The sequence below is a fragment of the Nycticebus coucang genome, chromosome 20, assembly GCF_027406575.1.
Source record: "Nycticebus coucang isolate mNycCou1 chromosome 20, mNycCou1.pri, whole genome shotgun sequence".
Lineage (NCBI taxonomy): Eukaryota > Metazoa > Chordata > Mammalia > Primates > Lorisidae > Nycticebus > Nycticebus coucang.
In genome coordinates, this window is record NC_069799.1 from 23501410 (window position 1) to 23523370 (window position 21961).

At 40.5% G+C, this 21961-nt stretch overlaps 1 protein-coding gene and 1 pseudogene across 1 annotated transcript in view; one reads left to right on the forward strand and one right to left on the reverse strand.

The window, feature by feature from the left end:
- LOC128573115 (zinc finger protein 679-like) overlaps positions 1 to 21961 on the forward strand; it is an 81478-nt gene that overhangs the window by 13144 nt on the left and 46373 nt on the right. The gene's annotated exons all lie outside the window — the stretch shown is intronic.
- On the reverse strand, positions 14423 to 16041 carry LOC128573106 (actin-related protein 2/3 complex subunit 1A-like; annotated as a pseudogene).

The following is a 21961-nucleotide window of genomic DNA, read 5'->3' on the forward strand; positions in this document are numbered from 1 at the left end:
GAGGATGTCCCAAGGTATAGGGTGACCCTACTTGACACTTTAGTAAGACATGTTTATATTTCAGTCACTAGGGACACTCCCAGAATTTGGAACCTTGAAAAAATTTGTTTCTTTATTTCCGCTTCAATTTTTAATTAACTGTAAAATGCAATACTTCAATAGAACTTAAAGAAAAGAAAATTTTCCTGAAAATGCAAGAGAAAACTGGAGTTCAGGAAAGGGAATTAAGGTGGTGCCTGTAGCTCAGTGGGTAGAGTGCTGGCAACATACACCAAGAGGCTGGCAGGTTTGAACCCGGCCAGGACCAGCTAAACAACAATGACAACTGCAACAAAAAAACAGCCAGGACTCAGCACCTGTAGCACAGTGGTTATGGTGCCAGCCACATACACAGAAGCTGGCAGGTTCAAGCCTGGCCTGGGGCCTGCTAAACAATGACAACTGCAGCAGAAAATATCTGGGCATTTTGGCAGGTGCCTGTAGTCCCAGGTACTTGGGAGGCTGAGGCAAGAGAATCACTTAAGCCCAAGAGTTTGAGGTTGCTGTGAGCTATGATGCTATGGCACTTTAATGGGGGTGACAGAGTGAGACAAAGTGTGTCAAAAAAATAAAAATAGCTGGGCATTATGGTAGGTGCCTGTAGTCCCAGCTACTTGGGAGGCTGAGGCAGGAGAATCGCTTAAGCCCAAGAGTTTGAGGTTGCTGTGAGCTGTGATGTAATGGCACTCCACTGAGAATGACATAGTGAGACTTTGTCTCAAAAAACAAACAAAAAAAGGGGAATTAAATAAGTAGTCACATATTTCATTTCATTAAAAAATTTTTTTTACCTCTGTTTCTTTGAGTGAGTATAGTAACACGGTTTCAAGATGTGCTATTGTTTGAGGGTAGTTTCAAATGGAAACCCAGGGCTTAGCTTTGCAATGATACCAAGAAGAAGAAAGAGACAGAGTGTGTATTGCTTTATGGATGCTTAAAAATGAATACATTTCCGTATGAAAGTATGGTAGATCAATTGGTGAATTGTAAATATTCATAAAACATCAATTCCTTGCGTGTGTCACACTTTATGGGGGCAAGACATGATTGCAAGGGGGACTTTACCTAACAATTGCAATCAGTGTAACCTGGCTTATAGTACCCTCAATGAATCCCCCAAAATAAAAAATAAAATAAATAAATAAATAAAAGGTTAGTTGGCTTTAAAATGAACAATAACAACAACAAAAAAAAAAACAGAAAACATCAGTTCCTCTTTTACACAGTGTGGAGAATCTGTGATGACAGGTAACTTTGTTCTGTTTTCTATCATCTGGATGTTGGAGTTTAATGCTAAATGCTATGGAAGAGGACTTGTAAACTTCTAGAGATGGTCTTTGATGATTGTTTACTTAATGATTTGTTTTTATGGAATTGATAATTAAATGACATCCCTATTATCTGACAAAATACATAATTTTGGCTTTCATGTTGACGTAACAAATGTAAAGTGTCTTACAATTTCCTTCTATCATATAAACATCAATACTGAGTTTGCAGCATTTTGCTGGATTTCTCAAACACTCAATAGTTTCTCATCTAAAAGTCAATGAATAACCTTGACTGGGAACCAAAGGTCTGACTCTAGTGAGTAAGACAAGGTCAACCTTGGTCCTCCAAAAGATAGTCATTAAGGGCCCAGGAATTCTTCCCTGGAGGTTTTCAGCCTATTCACACTAGCTATGGAAGAGCCCTTTATATGGACCGAAGGTGCAGAGGCCTCTAAAGCTGGAGACCCGAAAGAAGATGTGATAGATGGAAGTGGAGGGTGATGAGAAGCCCTTCCTAAAGGTGTAATTGGTATTGTTCTGGGACTGTTTCTTTTTCTTTCTTTTTTTTTTTTTGCAGTTTTTTTTTTTTAGCCAGAGCCGGGTTAGAACCCACCACCTCTGGTACGTGGGGCCCGTACCCTACTCCTTGAGCCACAGCATTGCCCCTGGGGCTGTTTCTTGACATTGTTTAGTTAGAATAAATTTGAAATTACATCTTACTGTCCAATAAAATGACTTCTTTATTATTGTGAGGCAGTATTCCTTCGGGGAAAGCTTACAGTACAAGATGTGCAGGCATCACACACAAGGTCTTCTTTCATAGAGAGAAGTAAACAAGTGCAGAAACAAGGTGAGAGATGAGGTCACAATGGAGGGTGGAAAAAGAATCTGCCAGGTCAGGAGATGTTTCATCCTGCAGTCAGACAGTTCTTAAGAGGGGCATAAAGAGGGGCTAGATGTTGAAATCAGACTTAAAATTGGCCAAAAGTCAGGGGCTTGGGGGAAGAAGAGTAACTTGAGAAAAATTTGATGAAAAAGTATTTTCTCGAAAACACAGCCTAGGGAATTTCTATAATCAGAACTACTTCCCAGGATAAAGTATACACCCCAAGATTTCCCACCATTATTCCCTTGCCCTATTACATGTCTTCTTCCCTTTTTTCTTTTATTATTTTTGCTTTTTGAGACAGAGTCTCACTCTGTCACTCTACATTTTACTATTTTAAATTACCTACAAACTTTACAGACACCCTGTATAACCAGTGGTGATGTCAAGTCTTCTATTGAGGACTAATTATAATGACTTAATTCATCTTTGCCATCTCTTAGGTTGTTTGAGATGAACAGTGCATTATGGTTTAAATGTCTAATATGACAGTTCTTTTTATGTCCACCATTGTGGTGGGTTATTCTGAAGTTGGAAATGACTCTGTTTTTTTTTTTTTTTTTTGTAGAGACAGAGTCTCACTTTATGGCCCTCGGTAGAGTGCCGTGGCCTCACACAGCTCACTGCAACTTCCAACTCCTGGGCTTAAGCGATTCTCTTGCCTGAGCCTCCCGAGTATCTGGGACTACAGGCGCCCGCCACAACGCCCGGCTATTTTTTGGTTGCAGTTTGGCCGTGGCCGGGTTTGAACCCGCCATTCTCGGTATATGGGGCCGGCTCCTTACCGACTGAGCCACAGGCGCCGCCCGAAATGACTCTGTTTTTAATTATAAAGTATTTTTACACACCATCCAGAATTTCCAGATATGACATGAACATAGATGATTCCCACTGAGTGTTACTCCACAGGGTGCTTTCCATCCCAACCTTCTGGTCACAACACAGTTGTAGAGCAAATTGCATGCTGTCTTAAACAATGAAGCTACAATGGTCCTTCTGCCACTGTTCAATCACCCTTCTTGAGTATAGTCTGTGATATCCCCAAAGTTGCCCCTACCATCAACCATACACAGGGAAAAAGGGAAATTGTAGCTATATGTACTTTTGTAGACACCAAAAGTTTATGAAATATTTATAAACTGTTATCTATGTGTTGCCATCCCTTTTAAAATTTGTAATTTTGAAAAGGTATATTTGTTTATTTATTTTTTGAGAAGGAGTCTCACTTTGTCACCCCTAGTAGTGTGCCTTGGCATTACAGCTCACAGCAACCTCAAACTCTTGGACTCAAGGGATTCTTTTTCTTGAGCCTCCCTCCCACTTGGCTGGGACTATAGGTGCCCGCCACAAGCCAGGCTACTTTTAGACATGGGTTTTGCTCTGGCTCAGGCTGGTCTCGAACCTGTGAAGTCAGGCAATCCACTTGCCTCAGCCTCCCAGAGTGCTGGGGTTACGTTTGTGAGCCACACACCTGGCCTTTGTAAAGGTATATTTAGCTACAATTTTCAATTTTCCCTGTGTATGGTGACTTGGGACAACTTGTAGATTTTTACAAACTACAGGCATTGTGTCACTATCTTTCAATTATCTTGATCTCTTTAGACGTACAACTGATTCAGAGACTAGGAGGCCAGAAGCTCAACCTGGATCACAGATGTGCATTGAGTACATCTGAGAATGTCCCCATTCCCATTTTTCTGTTTCTCTATTTTTCACGAATGTTCACACGCACTAGCTGCATCCCCACATGTGCAAGACCCAAATCTGCAGATCCAAATTCTGAGTCCAAGTGTTTCCTCAGACACTGCTGCCTTCTTCAGAATCTAGAAATTTTAAAGTGCCCACAAACTATGTCATGTTTCAAGATTGTGATTGTTGGTCTACCTTAAACCAAAGGAATTTGTTTTGTTTACAAAGTGTTCAGCTGAGAGGATTCTGCTGTGTTTGCTTTGTCTAGCTAAGTGTTACTACATGTCGTCTAGAAAGAGTAGCAGCAATAGAGGGAATTTGTTTTTGTTTTTTTTTTGAGACAGAGTTTCACTATGTTGCTCTCGGTAGAGTGCTGTGGAGTCATAGTTCACAGCAACCTTAAACTCTTGGGCTTAAGCATTTCTCTTGCCTCATTCTCCAAGTTAGCTGGGACCACAGGCATCTGCCACAATGCCCAGGTCCTTTTTTGTTGCAGTTGTTATTGTTGTTTAGCTGACCCATGCCGGCTTTTAACCAGCCAGCCTCAGTGCATGTGGCTGGTGCCATACACCTGTGCTTCGGGCACTGAGCCAGTGGGAATTATTGAAGAAGGCACTTCATTCACTCACTCAAAACCTAAAAATTTTAACTAGACCCAAGATCGACTCTTCCCTCCTGGAAAGTGAAAGTCACCATGCAAGAGTTGGTGGAAGAACAAGCAGTTTATTCAAGAGCAATATGAGGAGATGGCTGACTAATGTTGCAAAGACCACCTCATGTTTCCGGGCTGACCAGAAGTGGTGAAAGGGGAAAGGAGCTTGAAACATTCTATGTGTAGGTTTCCATGCCTCCTTAAAATGGTTTCCTGCCATCTGTCAGTCTGGCTGACATCAGCTAGACCAAAACAAAAGTGGGAGTTAACTGCTCCCTATTTTCTTTCACGGGGAGTTTGCAATATATATATATTTTTAAATCATAGCTGTGTACATTAATGCAATCATGGGGTACAAGGTGCTGGTTTTATATACAATTTGAAATATTTTCATCTCTAGTTAACATAGCCTTCATGGTATTTTCTTATTGTGTTAAGATGTCTATTTTCTATATTTAGTAAATTTTACATGTACCCTTGTAAGTCCTGCAATCTTGATGCTATAGTGAATGGCTCAAAACCTTTTCCTGAAAAAAAATTTTTTTTTGAGACAATCTCACTATGTCGACCTTAGTAGAGTGCTGTGGCATTACAGCTCACAGCAACCTTAAACTTTTGTGCTTAAGTAATTCTCTTACCTGAGCCTCCCAATTAGCTTGGACCATAGGCACCCGCCACAGTGCTGGCTTGTTGTTGTTGTTGTTGTTGTTGTTTGGCAGGCCTGGACTGGATTTGAACTCCCAGCCCCGGTGTATGTGTCCAGTGCCTTAGCTGCTGAGCTACAGGCACTATGCCCCTTCCTGAAATTGTTTTTGAGTCAGAGTCTCACTTTTTCACCCTTCGTAGAATGCTGTAGCAGCACAACTCAAAGCAACCTCAAACTCCTGGGCTCAAGCAATCCTCTGGCCTCTTGTCCTCCAGAGTAGCTGGGACTACAGGCACCCATTACAGTGCCCAGCTCTATAGAATCAGGGTCTCACTATTGCTCAGGCTGGTCTGGTACTCCTGAGCTCTGCCAAGCCACCTGCCATGGGCCTGGGAGAATGCTGGGACTACAGGCTTCATGGTTCAAATACTCTTTTTCCCTTTTCTTATAATAGTCAAGAGGCTCGAAAAGTCCTTCTCCGCTACATATGGCTGAGTCTTCTTTCCATTCTCTCTGCATCCAGGCTTCCCATATGCCTTAAAAAATTCTCACCTTAAATTTATATCCTGAAATAGTGAAAATCTTCCCTTTCTCTCTTTTGAAAATGGGAAAATGTAGATGCCCCAAATTACCATTGTGGATTAGTTTGGGTCATTGGATAGTAGCAAAGAAGTGGATATGTACTGTGGAAGCTCCGTCAGTTCTATATAAAATAAAATGATGTCCATGCCCTTCAGATGGCATTAACTGCCTAAAGTAATTCAAAGTTCTGAAAAACTGAATAATTACATAAGACTTGCTTTCTAGGATGGTAAAGAAGACTATTTAAAGACACGATTAGAGATTAGAAGACATGACATATAATTTGTACCTTAAACTTTGTCAAAACTGGGTTTTTCCAGCATCAGCAACACAAGCTCCAGAACCCAGACCCAGAACTGAAGATCTACTTGCCATGCGACACCAGGGGAAACAGTTCACTTTAGCGTCTTGAGCAACACTATTCAAAACTTCAGTGAGCACATAGATCACCTGGAATCTTATTAAAATGCATACTAAATGATTCACGAGGCCTGGGGTGGGGCCTGAGATTCTGCAAACTCCTCGGGGATGGAAGTGGTGCTGGTACACAGACCAAACCCTGCATAGCAAGCTCTGAAATCATATGTGAAAAAACGGGATGAACGTAGCATGCTATGAGAAGGAACGAGGCTATGTGTGTAGAGTACTTTAGATTCTTTGAAAGAAGGCCACCATATCATTATAACCAGTAGTGAATTCAACAGACTATAATTTAAGTGTCTTCATAATCCTACATCTTTGAGTATAAATTCTATTGCGTAGAATTTCAGGATTATACATATTTTAGATAAAGTTATAAAGAAGTTAATGTTTACATACAAACCTAATGTTTTTCCCAAACTTAATAGCCTTTCTGATAGTTAAAATAATTTTCTTCTTTTTTTTTTTGTGGAGACAGAGTTTCACTTTATTGCTCTTGGTAGAGTGCTGTGCCATCACACAGCTCACAGTAACCTCCAACTCCTGGGCTTAGGCGATTCCCCTGCCTCAGCCTCCCGAGTAGCTGGGACTACAGGCGCCTGCCACAACTCCCGGCTATTTTTTGTTGCAGTTTGGCCGGGGCTGGGTTTGAACCCGCCACCCTCGGTATATGGGGCCGGTGCCCTGCTCACTGAGCCACTGGCACCACCCGTTAAAATAATTTTCTAATAAAAGTTGTGTGTACCTCCTGAGATAGTAAAAAACAAAAACAAAAAACAAAAACAAAAAAAAAATGGGTTTTTCAACTAGTTTTTATCAGATTATGATTACTTTTTCTGGCCAGTACTATCATAGCACTGATGTTGTTTTTGCATTTGTGAGTCAGCACCTGATACTAATTTGTCCTGTTACAGTTGATATTAATTTTATACACTCAGTTATGGTGTTATTTGACACATATTCCGTTGTAGGGTTCAGTATATCTTCTGTATTGTTAAAAAGTACTTGGGAGATTATCAACTAATGTACACAAACCAAAACATTTATTGAGGAAGCACCCCTTTCATCTTAGATTCTCTTTCATATAACTTTCTTTGGAAAGTAAAGGTTGTTATATTTATTTATTTATTTATTTATTTATTTATTTATTTATTTTTGAGACAGAGTCTCACATTGCCATTCCTGGTAGAGTGTTGTGGCATCATAGTTCATAGCAAACTCAGACTCTTGGGCTCAATGATCCTCTTGCTGCAGCCTCCCTAGTAGCTGGGATTATAGGAGTCTGTTACAACACCCAGCTATTTTTAGAGATGAGGTCTCTCTATAGGTCATGTTGGTCTTAAACTTATGAGCTCAGGCTATCAGCCCTCTGTGGGCTCCCAGAGTGCTGGGATTACAGGCATTAGCCACTGTGCCCTGCCTAAAGGTTGTCATCTGGTTCAGGAATCAACTGTGGTAAATCCAGTGTGTACAGTTCACTGCATGTTTGACAAAGTATCGTCGTGGGACAGAAGCATTTTCATTCCTGTTGAGCTTGTTGGAAATTTAAAAATGGAATCTTCACCCCCTATCTTCTGAATAAAAGTCTGCATTTTATCAAGATCTCCAGTTCTTTCTTGTACATGTTAAAACTTAAGAGGTACCATTTATCTCACTATGACATTTTTATATAAAAAACATACACAGGTTTTACTATATGATGTAAATAAGGCACAAAAATATACATGCCGGTATTGGTGGCCTTTTATTTCTACTGTGTCAACAAAAGTGTAATGTGTTTTGTGGATGTTATGCCATCTCCTTTCTTTAGTGTTCGACAACACAGGAGCGAATATAGCTCTTCCATACTTATTAGGTAATTGCAGTCACTCATGTAAGTCAGCAACAGTTCTCTGTACTTAACTAAAAGTGAAATTCAATCTCCCCTTGGCTTCCTGGTAAATTTATTTGTTTTTTAGGGAGTGTCAACATTCAAGGACATGTTTATAGAATTCTCTATGGATTAGGGGGCCTGCCTGGACCTTGCTTAGCAGAATTTGTATTGGGATGTCATGTTAGAGAACTATAGAAGCCTGGTCTTTCTGGGTGAGGATAACTTAAATACGCAGTTCCAGGTCTACACTAGCAATTCATAGTCTGTCTTTGTAGAATGTTTTTATTCAGTTTATTCTTTGATTGTATGAGTATCAGGTTTTTGTTTCTAAGGAAAAGTTTAGGATATCTTGGTATAGAAAAGATAATATTGAAATTGTTTTATTTTGGCATTAATCTTATCCTTTTGTGAGCTGATATATACTTCAGTAGATTAATGGTAATGTCGGAAATTTAGTGGCATAGATTGTTACTCATACCTTTAAGTCTGATTTCTAGTACCAAATTTTATTTCAGTAGTTCTGGGTAGTGGAGTTAGGAATCCTCCTACTTTAAATACTTTTTAAAGATTCTGGTTTCTGTAAGGAACCTCTATGTGGGGATTATTATTTCAGGATTTTTTTTTCTTTTTGCAGTTTTTGTCTGGGGCTGGGTTTTAACTCGTCACCTCCAGTTAATGGGGCCGGCGCCCTACTCCTTTAAGCCACAGGTTCTGCCCTCAAGATATTTTAAAATGTTCTTTTCTCTACTTTAGCAATGTACTAGATTGCCAGTTGAAGAATTTCAATTCCTTTTTTCTAATAAGACATGCCTTGCTGTCTCTAGGCCAGCCCTCATCACCTGTCTAGAGGAAAGCAAAGAACCCTGGAAGGTGAAGACACATAAGAGAGTAGTCAAGCACCCAGGTAGGTTTCAGTGAATGAAGCAGATAACACTGGTTAGAGGTCCAAAGGTCAAGGAGAAAACCATGTACCCTATAAAGCAATACAACTATTCTGTACCCATACTGATTTAAATAAAGCTTTTTTTTTTTTTTTGAGAGACTCACTATGTCATTCTTGGTAGAGTGCTGTGGCATCATAGCTCACAGCAACCTCAAACTTTTGGGCTTGAACAATTTTCTTGCCTCAACCTCCCAAGTAGCTGGGACTACAGGCACCTGCTACAATGCCCAGCTATTTTTTGCTGCAGTTGTCGTTTAGTTGGCCTGGGCTGGATTCCAACCCACCACCCTTGGTTCATGTGGCTGGCACTATAACCCCTGTGCTATGGTGCCGAGCCTAAATAAAGCATTTTTTTCAGGTTAAAACAAAGAAAAGGAGAAAACCACACAATACAATGTGATTAGGGAAGCTCAGCTTATTTGGAAATGATTTTTGAGAAACCTGGGTTTCTTTCTCTTGTTCTTACATAAGGAGATCTCTCTTCTTGTTTTTATTATTCTTTAATTTTTATTTTCTTATTGATACAGAGTCTCACCCTCTTGCTTCACATTAGAGTGCCATGACATGAGCCTAGCTCAGAGCAACCTCAAACTACCGGGATCAAGTGATTTTTCTGTATCAGCCTCCCAAATAGCTGAGACTACGGGTTTCTCCACATTGCCTGGCTAATGTTTTTTCTGTTTTTTTTTGTTGTTGTTTTAGTAGAGAGGGATTCTCACACTTCCTCAGATGAGTGAGCTGAAGAAATTCTTCCACCTTGGCTTCCCAGAATGCTAGGTCTATAGTTGTCAGCTACTGTGCCTGTTCTTGTTTTTAATTTCCAGAGGGACTTTATTTTACAGTGGTATTCCTTCTGGGTTACAGTGAGAATGAAAGAACTTTCTTTCTTTTTTTTATTATTAGTAACCAAAATCTATATTTTATTCAGATTTCTTCAGTATTTCCCTATTCTCCTTTTCCATTGTGTTTCAGGATCTCATTCAAGATACCAAATTACATTTAGTAGTTATGCCTCCATAGGGTCTTCTTGGTTGAGACAGCATCTCAGATTCTTCTTGTTTTTGATAACTTTAACAGGGTTCAGAATTACTCCTGGTTATTTTATAGCATGTTCCTCAACTGAAATTAATCTGATATTTGAATACAGTACTAAGAATAATGTGTTCCACATCCATCGAGGTTAATATGAAAGACGTGAAGTCTCCATCTTTTTTAGTGGCTGAATAGTGTTCCATGGTATACATATACCAAAGCTTGTTAATCCATTCCTGTGTTGGTGTGCATTTCGGATGTTTCCGCATTTGGGGATTGTAAATTGAGCTGCAATAAACTGCATAGTGCAAGTGTCCCTGTGGTAAAAGGATTTTTTTTCTTCTAGGTAGAGGCCTAGCAATGGGATTGCAGGATCAAATAGGAGCTCTAGCTTGAATTCTTTGAGGGTTCTCCAAACTGCCTCCCAAAAAGATTGTATTGGTTTGCAGTGTCACCAGCAGTGTAAAAGTGTTCCCTTCTGTCCACATCTGCAGTTTTGAGACAAGCTCGGTGCTGATCACCAATGACAGCAAAATGGTGTCTGTGGAGACAGCTGTTTCTAGCTGGTGAAGTTCTGCTCTTTTTATAGCCTTTGAGAACTTTGCTAAGGGCTAATAGTACATGGTCATGCCCCTATCTGCTTGGGTGTAGTCTCTCGACATCATGTCCCTGTTGGCATGATGCCTTTTGAAATAGGAGATGAGTGTTTGTCTAAGATGGAGGTTCTTACATCAAGAGTTTTCCATACACCCCACTATGGCTGCTTGTCTCCCATTATTTTAATCTGGCCATCTCTGTCAGCTGCAGGAAGTCCATTTTATCTGGAGAGCTTGAGGTCTTATCTGTAGTTTTATTTCTTTTGTTTTATTTTGAGACAGAGTTTCACTCTGTTGCCCTGGAGTTGAGTACTGTGACATCATAGCTCACAGTAACATCAAAATCTTGGGCTCAAGCAATCCTCTTGTCTCAATCTCCTAAGAGCTGGAACATGCCTGCCACAACGCCTGGCTAATTTTTCTATTTTATAGAGATGGGGTCTTGCTTTGCTTAGGTTGGTCTCCAACTCCTAAGCTAAGGCCATGTAATTGCCTCTGCTTCCCATAGTGCTAGGATTACAGGCATGAACCACCTCACTGGGCTATCTGTAGTTTCATTTCCCAGGCTCAGTTGCCCCTGCCAGAGAATGAGTCCCAACGCTCTTGCCAGAACAAGCTCAGACAGTCATCTCCAGAGGCAAAATTTGACCTCATTCTCCTCTTCCAGGTACTCATTCACCACTTTTGGTTCCACAAACAGTGCTGTCTTCTAAATGCCTAGATTTGGGCACATTAGAACTTGATCCTGGAGGAGCAGCTTCTCTTGATGACATCCCCCACTACTCTGTTGTCCTTGAAATGATGAGTAATGATGGTGGGGCTTTGTCTCCTCCTGCTGCACAGGACAGGACAGAAGGAGAGGTTTGTAGGCTGGCCTTCCTTGTCTGAGGCCTGCTTCTCTCAGATTAACACATAGAAGGTGTAGGAGCATGAAGAAAGTTTTCTGATCCATAGTTGGAAGAAGGTTCCCTTTTTATTTCACTTTGATCTTCAACAGCATGGCTTGGTTTCATTGTTGGAGCTACCAGAATCACTCCAGCCATCCAAATCACTGGGAACCCTCTGTGTCTCCACAGAGAAGAACAGGCAGCTCTACCCATGAGGGTTCAAGAGGAGGCCTGCTCTGTGTTGTGGTTGGGAGACTCCACCTGGCATTCCTGGAGGCTTGTAAGTGGGTGACTTTGGACAAGATACCTATTCTGTTTCCAGGTAGCAAACATTCTCTGTCTCTCCCTAAGTGGTAATTTCGCTCTTTTGTTTTGAAACCAGTTATTAATTACACAAACAAGGCAATGGACTTGATCGGCCAATTCTTTCTTTGTTGACTAGTCAGGGTAAGGATTTTGTTCAAATACCTGTTGAAGTATCTTCAGGTCATCTGGAGTAAATTTATGATGTGATCTTATTTTTCCTCTGCTCCCTTTTGTTCTTATTTCTTCATGACTGTCCTTACTTGGAGATCCGTTGGAAGCCATGTCCAATCTCTCCTCCAGCGTTTCCCAGCAACATCGAGAATGAGAGAACTTTTTATGGCTTACGTGTGACTGCAGGGTCTGTCTATTCTTCCCTTGCTTTTTTTTTTTTTTTTTTGTAGTTTTTGCGGCAGGCCAGGATTGAACCTGCCACCTCTGGTATATGGGGCTGGCGCGCTATACCTTAAGCCAAAGGCACTGCCCCAAGTTTTCTTCCATTGCTTTTAAGGACATAAAATATGTGTGTGTGTTTTAGTAAATCTGTAGCACGTTTTTTGTAATAGTCTTTTTTTTTTTTTTGAGACAGAGCCTCAAGCTCTTGCCCTGGGTAGAGTACCATAGCATCTCAGCCCACAGCAACTTCTAACTTCTGGTCTTAAGCTATTCTCTTGCCTCTGCCTCCCAGGTAGGTAGGACTACAAGCATCCGCCACAATGCCTGCCTGTTTTTTGGTTGTAATTGTCATTGTTGTTTGGCAGGCCCGGGCTGGATTCAAACTCGCTAGCTCTGGTGCATATGGCTGGCGCCTTAGCCGCTTGAGCTACAGGTGCCAAGCCTTTTTTAATATTCTTTAGAATGGGTGTGGTAACTCACACCTATAATCCTAATACTCTGGGACCCAATTGCTTGAGTTCAGGAATGTTAGACCAGCCTAAATAAGAGGGAGACCCTGTGTCTACTAAAAATAGAAAAATTAGCTAAGCATTGTAGTGGTTGCCTATTGTGTCACCTACTGGGGGTGAGTGGTGGGATGAGGCTGGAGAATTGCCTGAACCCAGGAATTTGAGTTTGCTGTGAGTTAGACTGGCACTATGACACTATAGCCAGGGCAATGGAATGGAACTGTGTCTAAAAAAAGTTTTTTTTCTTGGCTCAGCGCCAGTAGTTCAGATGGCTAAGGCGCCAGCCACATACATCAGAGCTGGTGGTTTCAAATCTAGCCCAGGTCTGTTGAACAACAATGAGGACTACATCCAAAAATATGTGGGTGTTATGGTGGGTGCCTGTACTCCCAGCTACTTGGGAGGCTGAGGCAAGAGAATGAATTAACACAGGAGTTGGAGGGTGCTGTGGGCTGTGATGCCATGGCACTGTACCAAGGGCAACAGTCTTAGGCTCTGTCTCAAAAAAAAAAGTTTATTTTTCTTTAGCATTATATCCAAAATATGTGAGTGAAGTGGTGATGTTTGTGTTTGGTTCAGAAATCCTAGAAACACCCAAAATAGTTGTATGCTTTCTGTTTTACATTTTTTTTTATGGTATGAATGTTTCAAATAAGATTCTCAGAAATTATAGTCAATAATTCTGGCGGCTTCTGTGTCTCAGTGAGTAGGGTGCCGACCCCATATGCCGAGGGTGGCGGGTTCAAACCCAGCCCCGGCCAAACTGCAACAACAACAAAAAATAGCCGGGTGTTGTGGCGGGCGCCTGTAGTCCCAGCTGCTCGGGAGGCTGAGGAAAGAGAATCATGTAAGCCCATGAGTTAGAGGTTGCTGTGAGCCGTGTAACGCCATGGTACTCTATCCGAGGGTGGTACAGTGAGACTCTGTCTCTAAAAAAAAAAAAAAAAAAATTCTATCAGAACAACTAAGGATGTCCCCAAACTTCAAAATTTTGTTTTTATATGGACTGTGATAAATAATTTAATTTCTATGTGTTCTAATTTTCCACCCTTAATATAGTTAGATGTATCTACTCCTTACAATTCTCTTTTTGTTTTGTTTTTTGCCACAAAGTCATGTGCCATGGAATTATAGATCACAGCATCTTTAAATTCTTGGGCTCAAAGTACCCCCTTGCTAAAGGCTTTTGAGTAGCTGGGACTACAGGCTCTGTCCACTACATTTGCAATTTTTAGTAGAGTTGGTGTCTGCCTCTTGCTTGATTGTGGTCTTGAACTCCTGAGCTCAGGCAGTCTATTTGCCTTGACCTCCCTGAGTGTTAGGATTAGAGGTATGATCCCGTACATCCAGCAGCTACATTTCTTTTCTTTTTTTTTTTTGTAGTATCTTAATTTAATTTTCTACTGGACAAATTTACATATCTCCCTCACCTTTTCCTTTAAGTTAGTGTGAAAATTCTCCATAATAAACTACTTAAAGAGAAGCTTTGGTCAAGAATGGAATGAAATAGAAAAAAAAAATTACTGCTGCTTTAAAAAAACTGATACTTTCACCAATTTTATACTCAAACAAAACCATACAGTATTTGCACGATATGTGTTTTCAGTGTTTCCTAGGGGCCGGCTTTCCTCTCCATCCAATGGCAGAGCTGCAGTCAGTGACCATTTGTCATTCTGGATGGCAGAGGCTCACTCAACTTCACATTATCCAGAGGCCTTGGATAGAAGATTCTAAGGTCTTGAAATCACAAATTGTCATGGCTCCATCAATGCCAGTAGTGCAAAATTTGCGACAATCTTGCTTGTCCATCTCATAAGTAGACACCTGAGTGATGCTATTCCGGTGCAGCGTCTCCAGGGCTGTATTGCCGTCCTCGGTCGTGGCCCTCTTGTCCTTGTTGCAGAAACGATCCATGGCAGACATGTTGCGCTGGATGCTCTGTTTTGGAATGTCTAACTTGGACACAAAGGTCAAGCAGCCGCGGTCATCGTAGTTAAAGAGCATTGTGCAGCAGTCATGGCCAGCAGCCACAACGCTATTCTCTGAGACAAATGACACACTCAGGAGTGGTAGGAACTCTGTTTTCAGAGTTGAGACCTGTACACTTTTTGAAGCATCAGCAACAGACACGGTGCTGTCATGACTGAACCAGGGCAGGCGGCTCCCACTGGCGGATAAGCTGACCCCATGGACCCAGCCACCTGTGCCACTACCCCCAAACTCTGACATCAGCTGACCAAAAGGCGACTTGCTGCCCCAGGTTGTACTTGGCTGGCTTTTCATCGACTTCTTTAATATAGGCAGAAAACACTCTGCATTTAAAGTCACATTGTTGTACTCATTTGCCACCTGGAAGAAAAACTGGGACCCCCACTTCAGGTATAAATCAGATGGTGATGTATTACACCTGCGCAGGTGGGCTGCTGCCCCGAAGGGCAAACGTCCCTGAAGAGAAAAGCAGGCTGTCTTTTATACCCTTTTTGTGCTACATGGCAAGTTAAGTAAAAATAGAAGCAGAAAGTTGTCGGTTAGCTCAGGGGTGGGGTTATAGTTGGGGGGGGCTATAGCGTGGCAGTTGGCATGAGAACATGGCAGTTGGAATGGGAATAGCTTGGGAGATACAGTAGCCTGGGAACTTTGTGTAGGTAATTTTTTTCATCACTGTTTATTCATTGCTAGGGAGTTGGGGTAAGTTTTCCCATTGTTACCTGTTGCTAGGAGTTCTTGGGAACTCAGGGAACTTCCTTGTTCTCTTCTGAAACCTGTTTGAGGAATTAACCAAAGGTGGGGGTTGAGACATGCCGGGACTCAGGCTAAGACGGTCAGGGGCCTTTAGGGGTCTTTTTGCTGGGTCAGTTATTACAACATGATCTGCTGTCAGCAAACATTGTTGGGATGCCAATCCAAGCTGAGGATTGACTGTGGAGCCAATTGGCTTTTTAATGTGTTTGCTTATCCACCAGCCATTTTCAGACTTGAAGTAACAAACAGAAATGAGTCGTGCTCCACTTCTCACAGCAAATTTGTTCTCTAAGGGGGAACACTTCACAAAAGTGGCTGCACGATTAGTTCTTAGGATCATCACATCAGGGTTGGCTTCCAGACACCATCTTTCTGACTCTACACATAGGGATTGTGGTCTGCCCCCCAAGGGACGATGTGCTCGCTTATGGGAGCCCAGTCAATACCTGTGAAGTGTCTGTTGTGCTCCTTGAGTTCATGAGCTTTTATCCACTGGATCCCATTTTTCTTAAATATGTGCACTTTGTGATTATTGGGGCTAAGGGCGATTTGGATACCATCCCTGTACCAGACATGACAGGTGATTGGCTCTAGTAAAAACTGATGCGATGAGATTATTCTTAGAGTTTTCAAACAATAGATAGCTGGGGTGGGGGAAGGTCGGACGGGATCAGAGTGGAGAATTCGCTGACTCTGGTCAGTAGAGGGGGACAGGCTCAGTGGGAGGGGGTGGAGGACCAAGGCCCAGAAGGCTACATTTCTTATTTTATTTTACTTTATTTCCTTGAGCTTAAGCGATTCTCCTGCCTCAGCTGGGAATATAGGAGCCTGCCACAATGCCTGGGTTTTTTTTTTTAGAGACAAGATCTACCCCTGGCACAGGCTGGTCTCAAACTTCTGAGCTCAGGACAATCCACCCGCCCTTGCCTCCCAGAGTGCTAGGATTACAGGTATGAGCCACTGTCACCGGCCTACATTTCTTAAATATATTATGGTCATTCAGGAATTTATAGTATTCTTGAGAGGATACATTAGTATCTCTGTTGCTACAAATAACTCTTATAATTATCTCTGGCTTAGGATATGCTTATTCATACACACACACATACCCATGCAGCAGAACCTGAAAGTTGGCCACTCCAGGGACTGTAACAAACTTGTCAACATACAAAGGTGATTAGCATAAGGAACCAGGACTGCTGTACCATGTGCACATGTGGTGCATATCTAGTCTATGCAAATCAGGTCAGCTGGGTGAGGTGGTCAATGTCGGGAGATGGCCCACTATGGACATTCCAGTGTGTGTTTGCGTGTGTATTTTTGTATCTATCCACATACGTATATGCCATTTGTGTGTTTGTGTGTGTATGCATACACACGCACAAATAGTTATATAAACACATATACACACACAGAGTGCCAAGATCTGCAGGCCTGTCTCCATGGTCATGAGTGTGCATCTTCCTCCAGGTCTCTGGATCGGTAGCACCACTCCCAGATTATGGCTGGGAGAAGTTGGAGAGGCCCACATAGTCACTTGAGAATTCTCCTGTCAGTAACCAAGATCGGAGGTCCTCTAGATTGCCAAGTAAATGAGGGTCTGCATTCTTTAAGTGACCTTCCTTAAGAGCACTAGGAAAATTTTACAACTTCCTTTGTGGATTCTAAAGCTCTCATATAATCACTTTTTGTGAGATGGCTTCTGATTTTATTGCCTAGGTTGGTGTCAAACTGCTGGACTGAAGTGATTCTTTCACCTCAGCCTCTAAGTAGGTGACATGACAGGTGTGAGTCGCTGTGATGGGATGACATGGAAGCATTTTTTTCCATAGATGGCTCCCAGATTTTTGTTACCATGGGAGGAATACGTGAACATGGGACTTGTGTTCTACCATCTTGCTGATTTTACTGTCTCTATATATGTTTCCACATTCTATTTCATTCTGTATTCAATTTTCTATAATTTTAGATTTAAATATTCAAAACTATGTGTTAGAATTCCAACTTATGTAACAAGTAATTTAGATAATGAGTAGGCATTCCATATTTATTAAAAGGTTCACTTGAAAATTCTAGTTTACTCTGGACAAAAAGAAATCAGCAGGATTGTCATCACTTTCCTCAATCTATACTCAAATGATATTTTAATTTTTCCCAAATGCTTATTTTAAATAGTATGATTTATCATATTTTATGAAGTTAATGTTTGTATTTTATTCATAAACTTTTTTGACTGCTTCTAAAGGGTGAATTAAACCTTTTCAGATTTTGTAAAAATAGCAATATATTAATAACATAATAATAATTATCATTACTGTTTTTAAATGTTTATTAACATTTTCTGATAAGTATCTCATGTTAATGAATTGTACATTTCTATGAAATTTTATTCTCATGGGCTGCATAAAATATTCAGTATAACTGCTCATGTGATTAGCTGTTAACTAATATTAAGAAAAAATACCTGCTTGGGATAGGTCCATAGTCACAGTGGAGCACTTTAGTTGTCTAGAAAAGAGAATTTTTGTTTGAGATAGAGGCTCACTCTGTTGCTAGAATACTATAGCATCATCCCAGCTTAGAAGAACTTCCAACCCCTGGGTTCAAGCGATCCTCCTGCCTCAGCCTTCCAAATAGCAGGAACTACAGGTGGCAACTACATCTCCTGGCTATACTTTTCTTGTTTTTGTAGAGATGGGGTCTCACTGTTCCTTAGCCAGGTCTCAAACTCCTATGGTCCAGCTTTCCTCCCACCTCATCCTCCCAAAATGCTAAGATTGTGTGAGCCACCACATCTGGCCACATTTTGGCTTTTATAAATAATGCTATGATGAATGTGAGTGAGTACATTTATCTTCCCTGTTCTGCAGTGCGTATTTTGGATATTTACCCAGATGTGAGATCCCTGGATCAAATAATAAGTTGTAATTTTAGTTTTCTGTGTAACCTTCATAAATTTATTTTTCATTTTTTATTAATTTATTTTTTGAGACAGAGTCTCAAGCTATTGCCTGGTTAGACCGCTGTTGCATCACAGCTCATAGCAACCTCAAACCCCTGGGCTCAAGCGATTCTCTTGCCTCAGCTTCCAAAGCAGCTGGGACTACAAACACCCACCACAACGCCCACCTATTTTTTTGGTTGTTGCAGTTTTCATTATTGTTTTAGCTGGTCCCCACCAGCCTTGGTGTATGTGGTCGGCACCCTACCCACTGAGGTACTGGCGCCACTCTCCTTCATACATTTTAATAGTATCTGCAACATTTCTCCTCACCAACATTTCAAATGGTTTCTAATTTTTCTAAATCCTCGGCACAATTTTTTTTAGTGTTGATTGTATGATGTAATATTTCATTGTGATTTTGCTTTACATTTCTCTAATAATTAGTACTGTAGGCATCCTTTGAAATGCTCACTGGCCATTTATATTTCTTTGAAAAATGTCAGTGAGCTCCTGCCATCCACTGGTTCTGCTCCCAACCTCTTTTTAATTTTTTAAAGTAGGTCACCTCACCTCATTCAATTTCGTTTGTACTTTTTAACTGTATAGAGTGTCCTAAAATTTGCCAGACATACATGGATAAGGAAAATGGGAAATAATAGATAAATGTATCATTATACACAAAATATTCATAGCATAATTTTCCATCATTTGTTTTATGTATTAAAATAAAGATATTAAAATATAATTCACTTTCCTATCTCTGAGTAACTTTGGGACACTTTGTTTATTATAATTTTGCATGACAGTATTCAACTCTGTTTACTTTAAGACATTGAGAACAAAAGTTAAATCGATCATTTGTGTACTGGCAATTTCATTTTCTTTCTGCTTGTTTGCCTACATGTTACTTATATTTGGTTTATGAATAGTAGATTTTCTCTAGCACTCTGGGAGGCCGAGTTGGGTGAATTACCTGAGCTCACTGGTTAGAGACCAGCCTGAGCCCGAGAGAGACCTCATCTCTAAAAATAGCTGGGCATTGTGGCTGGTGCCTGTAGTCCCAGGTACTGTATTTCGGAGGCTGAGGGAAGAGAATCAATTGAGCTGAAGAGTTTGAGGTTGCTGTGAGCTATGATTCTATGGCACTCTAAGAAAGTGAGACTGTGTCTCCAAAAAAATAAAAAGGACATTTTCTCTTGGTTGCTGGGCAATGGTTATTTAAGCCTATAGGTGAATATTTATGACACCTCTTTTTTTCTGGGGGGGGGGGAACAGAGTCTTGTTTTGTTGCCTTCAGTAGGGTGGCATGGCATTATAGCTCACAGAAATTTCAAACTCTCTGGCTGAAATGATTCTCTTGCCTCAGCCTTCTGAGTAACTGGGACTGCAGGCACCAGCTACAACACCTGGCTATTTTAAGAGACAGGGCCTCGCTTTTGCTCAGGCCAGTTGTAGTGCTCAGGAGTTCCACAAAGACCACACTGCCAAACAAGCCAAACATATAGCAGTCTTTTTATTGAAGAGCCAGCTGACAACTGCCTCAGTGTCTCAACATGGGGTTTCTGAGAGCAGCCCCAAGTGCTTAAGGAGTCCAGTTTTTAAGGCATAATCTACATCCTGGTTGGCATGCATGCTGTCCAGGTGAATTTGGGTGGGGTAGCAAGCAAGCATTGACAGAAGCAGAATTTTGCAGTTTGTTAGCCATACATTATACATCTTTGTTTTAATATTTTCCCATACATTTTAGTTTCAGTACGTTTCATCTATACATCTTTGTCTCAGTATTTTCTCCACCTGGCATTGTTTAAAGGTCAGTCTGGGGACAGTCAGTTTTTTTCTCAGGCCCAGGATTTAGTCAAGCAAGAAGTTGGTGACTACTTTCCCATCTCTCTTCGGAGTGAACCAGAATTACTCCATTTTGTTGAGGGCTTGCAGCCCAGGAATTTGTCAGGAGTTAACTGGTATTTTTCTATTTTAGCCTAGACCTACCAAGTTCCCCCTTTTCTTCTTAATTAGTCAAATCATTGCCTGATGGGCGGGTGTAAGATTGAGCACAGGGTCATATTGATTTTTTAATTATTATAAGTTTGACAATGTTTATTCCTTTTTTTTTTTTTGGAGACAGAGCCTCAAGCTGTCACCATGGGTAGAGGGCTGTGGCGTAATAGCTCACAGCAACCTCCAACTCCTGGACTTAAGCTATTCTCTTGCCTCAGGCTCCCAAGTAGCTGGGACTACAGGAACCTGCCACAACACCTGGCTCATTGTTGTTTAGCAGACCGGGGCTGGATTGGACTTCACCTGCTCTGGTGTATGTGGCTTGGGCCTTAGCCACTTGAGCTACAGGCACTAAGCCTATTTTCTTTTTAACATGAGTAGTAAGTTGATTCAAAATGCAGGGGCCTGTTGCCAGGAGGAGGAGGAGGAGTGGTGTGGATACATAGATAATATTTTTTTCTCTTTTCTCAAAGTTTAAAGTTTAATTAAAGTAAGTCAGGCTTCAGCCATGCGTGTAATTATGGTAAGTCGTGCTTCAGCCGTGCATGGACCAGCCAGCTTCTAGTATGTGGCTGGATCAGGGCATGTTGATTGTTTTAAGTGTATGAAACTATTTAGCAGTTATTTATAAACATTTACAAGTTCTGGATTTTGATGCTAAGGTTTACATAAATTTAGCACAGTTTTTAAGATAATTCATAGTATTAAGAGTTTTTAGAAATTTTCTAGTGTGGCCAATAGGTAATTTTTGTAAAAAAAAAAAAAAAAAAAGGAACACAGAACTTTAACCAGGCTATACTTGTAAAGGTTATTTAGTCTACTAATTTTGTGCTTTCTAAACACATATCAAATGACAAACCAGTGACCAGAAAAATGGAAGTGTTTTTCTCTTTACAATGTGATATTAAAGTGCTCCTTATGGGCAGTTTATAAAGTTGGATGTGTTTGGTTTAATTTTATTTTTACAAAACCTGATATTATTAAAACTAATATGATTATTTTTATTCATCTAGTAATTAAACTAATAATAAATAAAAATATGTAAAAATATTCTAGGTTTATAATTATCAGATATGTTAATACTTATATAGCTGTTATAAATTTGATTATTAAAATATAATTTTATTTTCTTAAAAATACTTGGCTCATTTACTATTTAATATCAGTAGATATTTGATATTCTAAAGTACAAAAAATATGATTATTGTATACAATTTTATACTTCTTGGCCAGTTTCTTAATTCTATTTAACAGATTAGTTAGGTAAAATAGTTATGTTTTATTTTATGAGTTGACATTACAGACAAGGCTGGGATTTAATACAGGTGGGCCACAGCCTTTTTTGAATCATTTCTGTCTCTAATTTCTCTTTTTACTAAAGACAAATTATAGCAGAACTAACTTAGTTACCAAAATAAACTGTACTGCCAGTATATTGGGCTTAATTATTTGCATAAAGTGTAGTAAGAATGATTAATTATTAGCTATTTAGGCTCTTTTTTTAAAATTGGCTTTGCCGGAGCTTTCTATAAGGAATTTTCAGGTTAGACTTA